This window comes from Arachis hypogaea, chromosome 20 (assembly GCF_003086295.3).
Source record: "Arachis hypogaea cultivar Tifrunner chromosome 20, arahy.Tifrunner.gnm2.J5K5, whole genome shotgun sequence".
Classification (NCBI taxonomy): domain Eukaryota; kingdom Viridiplantae; phylum Streptophyta; class Magnoliopsida; order Fabales; family Fabaceae; genus Arachis; species Arachis hypogaea.
In genome coordinates, this window is record NC_092055.1 from 55,470,755 (window position 1) to 55,475,064 (window position 4,310).

At 33.9% G+C, this 4,310-nt stretch overlaps 1 long non-coding RNA gene across 4 annotated transcripts; it reads left to right on the plus strand.

The window, feature by feature from the left end:
• Positions 1-409: 409 nt before the first annotated feature.
• Positions 410-4,070, plus strand: LOC112785029 (uncharacterized). Of its 4 annotated transcripts, XR_011878517.1 has the most exons (6): positions 410-1,169; positions 1,753-1,835; positions 2,048-2,167; positions 2,367-2,656; positions 3,178-3,362; positions 3,827-4,070. It is a non-coding gene; the product is annotated as an uncharacterized lncRNA (long non-coding RNA). The 4 variants fall into 4 exon arrangements; XR_003194135.2 differs by lacking the exon at positions 1,753-1,835; XR_011878516.1 differs by lacking the exons at positions 410-1,169; positions 1,753-1,835 and having other exon boundaries at positions 1,850-2,167.
• Positions 4,071-4,310: the final 240 nt, after the last annotated feature.

The window sequence follows — 4,310 nt, forward strand, 5'->3', positions numbered from 1 at the left end:
GCTTTTAAGAATGATTAAATTAATTTATATAAATATTTTGAACTTAAATTAATTAATATTTTTATGTAATTTTATTATAATTAATTATTTTATATAATTTAAAATTAAAATTTTTATAATAAAAAATTATATAATTTAATTTAAATAATTAATATTTTAAATTTAAATACTATTTAATAAATCATAATTAATATATTTATTTATAATTTAAATTAAAAATAATTATTTTTATTTAATAATATATTAATAAATAATATTTTTAAGTAATTTTAAATAAAATATATTTAATTTTAAAATTATTATTGTATTCAATAATTTTATTAAAATATCTATTTTATCTATATTTTATAACTATTTAACTCTAATGCTAAATTTTTACATTAAATAAAAAATTCTAGTTCCTAAATTGAAAAACCTAACCTTAGAACTCCACCCTACTGAGAAAAGAGAAACGCAGAGAGAAGATAGAAAGCTATACCCCGCGAGGAAGAAGAAGGGAAGGAGAGGGAGAAGAGCGCGCCGGCGTCGCGCCTCACTGCCGTAGAGCCCATCACACGCGTCGCCGCCGTCATGTCACCGTCAATCTGAACCGTGCGAGGGAGAGAGCTGCCACTGCAAGAAACGCGATGGTGGAGAGGACGCCGCCAGATCTGTGGCGCCTATTCCCTGTCGAGCTCGCCATCGAAGACGCCACCGCCGTCACTGTCGAACCCTAACCGTCGCAGTCGCCGTTGACGCTGTGGCAGAGAAAGAGGAAGGATGCGCGAACAGAAGAAGGAGAAGGAAGCTGCGAAGCCGTCACCGTTTTTGCTCGGGGTTGTCGCTGCTGCTGAAGAAGACGCGTCCGAGAGAGAGAGAACCAGAGGAGTGACGCGCGAAGGATGCTCTGACGGAGAAGGAGGAGAACGAGGCTGTCTCATCGCCAATGATTAGAAGTTGCTACTGTTGATGGGATGAATAGAACGTGAAGAGGGAGGAGAAACTCGTAGAGGAGAGGGAGGTTTTGCCGCCGCACCGCTGGTCGCCGGGGAACACCGCCATTGACGCCAGAGAATGCCACTATTGGAGCCACTGTCCGTGCTCGGCCCCTGTTTATGTTGCTGTTTATGCTGGTTCAGCCATTGCCGCCACAACCCGTCTCAAATTTCTTCTAATTTCGACACTCAGAGGTAGGGGATTTATTTTAAAATTAACCGTTTTAATTTATGAATAAAATTGAAGTTTAGTGAGTATCTTCAAATAATTTATAAATTTCTTGTGTGATTAATTGGTAGAAATAAGCTTGGTTTGAGGATGTATAATTTGGATTAGTTTTTGAGATGATGTTCTAGTGTTTCAATTAGTTTATTGAGTTTAGGTTATGGCTGTGAATGTGACTGGTATGATGATGATTACGTGCGTGTGAATTGAAATTTGTTTAGCTCTTGTGTGCATCTTGCAAGGTTGTTTAGGGATGAATGCTTGTCGGAAGTTCTGTTTTTTTTTTTTTTTACTTATTAATGTTGTTGGTGGTTGAATCAAATTATAATGAGTAATTTATGAGATTGAGGCTTGATGAATGATAAATAGATTGAGTTTAGATTTCTAAACTAAGTACCTAAAATTGATTTCTTAACTAAAAGTAGTATTTTTTATGGTTTATAAATAATTTTACAATGAGTGGAACCAAATGGTGATAAAATATGTTGATTATTGAGAACCTGTTTGTTTGATGATTGCTGATCCTTGTAAATTAATTATTATATGTTTTAGGGTGCTGCTACTCTAAATGATTGGAAGATGGTCATTGCTGTTTGAAAAGAGCAATGCACCACAATTGTCTTGATTGCTTTGAGGTATAAACTATAAAGACTATTCTTCTATTATGGTAAAATCTTTTGGGAAGAACCACATGATTTCATTTTCTTTGGTTTATGAATTGGTTTTGCTTATTATGAATTTTGTTGATTGTTGATTGTTACTATGATGATGTTGGCTTATTCTGCCATTAGTTACTTTGTTGATTGAATTTTTTTCTTTAATGAGATTTTGTTCTGAGCAATGTTAGGAGAAAATAGTTCTGCTTTGTCATCAGTTCCTACTCTGTCATCTGCTGCTGTTCCGTGCTCTCCTCTCCGCTTGCGTCCACTACGCCGTCCCCCACCTCGTCCGCTGAGGTTCGGTTACGGTATGTGTTTGGAATAAGGTTATTTTCTGCTATAAATCAAAGAGTTATTTAGCTGAACATGTTCTCTCTATGTAAAAAGTTAAGCATAGAAGTTTTGTTTTTAATTCAATTTGGTTTGAAATTAAGCTAAATTATTTTATGGAGAATAATGTTAATGTTAATGGTTGTTTCTTAATTGTTGGTTGGTTTATTTTGTTAGCATGTAAAGTGGCTGGGAATTCTAAGTTGATTCTCTCAATGACCTGAATGACTCAAGTAAAATTGCTGCATTTGATTTTGATGGCCTGAATGACTCAAGTAAAAATCTTAGAATTCTGGAGAAGATTGCCCAAATATTCAAAGAGGATTTGAAATTTGGTGGAGAAGAGCATTCTAGAAGCAGAATGGAAAGTAAGAATAGATAAGACAATTACGAATTACAGCTACAATAGTTGATAATCCTTGAAGACAGACAGTCCCAGCATGGTGGAATTGACAGCATTTTACTGGGTGTGTCTCCTTTTAACCTTCTCTTGATCATTTCAATTTCTATTTAATTCCTCTTTGTTGACCAGCATTTCAACCTTGGTAGCTTACCTGTAAAGCTGCTTATTTGAAATGTGATAGACTCTGTCTTCATCCATGATTGATTTACCTTAAACAAGTTAGCACCATTGTATTTTTTTTCCTTTTTTCTTTTGACACTTTTTTGTTTGTTTGTTGTGCACATAATCTAATCATTTCAATAGAAACAACCTGTGACTATAGAATTTATAGTTCATGTGGGTACTTGGAAACATTCTTCTTTTATCAGTGTGTATAGTCATCGATTTACACTTAGACTGGTCATAATTTGGCTCTATCTTGAGCTGACAACACTACACTATTGAAGAATGTTATTTTTTTTATTATGAGACTGTTCTATTTTCATTATGTATTTAGGGGCAATACAAGCTGAGCTTCAGTTGCAATTTGTTTAGTTCTAAACCTTTTCCATTCATATTTAGTCTTGTTTAATCATCTCTTTGCAGTTACATGGAAGAAATAAGAGTTCATGTGCTATCAATTTAATTTAGTGGATAAGATTTCATGTTTAACTGGCTACCGCAAGGTGGGGCTGGTGGTCTAAGTTTTCTGCTTTGTGTGAGAGACTATACTAAGCAAAGCAACTGCTGATGTTGACAAAGGGGTCCATGATGAGACTAGTTTCTTTTAGGTATGTTTGAATAAGTATGCTTGAATCTGAAGTCTAAAATTTGCTATTATATCTATTGCTGCTGTTGGTTTACCTTCTGGTAGTGTCAAAGGAGGGGACAGGAGGGGCAGGTGGGTCTTGTGACCTTATGTGGTGCTTTTAGTGCAAAGAAGTTCTTGGATTTAATATCTTTTATAAATTACAAACTTTTGATTTGATGTATTAAGAAGCTTATTTATTAGCAATGCAAATATTGCTTTTCTTACTGGTTATAACAATCATGCTTGAAAATAACTACACTATGGTTGCTTGATCCTTTTGATGCCTTATTAAGAATTGAATTTGTTAAGTACCTATGTGCTTGTATCCATTGTGCTAGTGATACGTGTTATATGCATGCCATTGTTCTTTATTTTGTATTTTACTGATTCAAAATGCTTCATTTTTTCCCCAGTTAAAAAGCTTGTGTTCCTTGTTGTCTGCAGGTGGTTCTGTTTTTTGAAAATATGGGCTTGGATAAAGAAACTATTGGGAGAATTATTTTTCGCTGCCAGCATTGATAAAACTCTTTAGAGGAAGATTGAATTCCTTTCTAGGGTTGGCGTTTTTTAAGCTTATTTTCCTGGGATAAGTAGAAAATATCCGGAATTACTTGTAACCAACACTGATACAACTATATTGTATCCGGAAATTTTTGGTTCACTAAGTATATAAATGTTTATTTTTCTATGATAAGTCTTCAATTAGTTTTCTTTAGTAATTTGATTCAAATAGTTTAACCTTGTTTATTGACAATAAATTTAAAAAAAATAGTTGGAACTAATTTCAATGCAACATGAGAAAACTATTGTAAATAAAGAATAATATAGTTATAAAAAACTGTTGTCAAAAGTCACAAAAGGCAATGGTATTAAAACCGTTGTCAAAGACAGCTACAAAATGACAATGGTATTAAAAACCGTTGCAAAA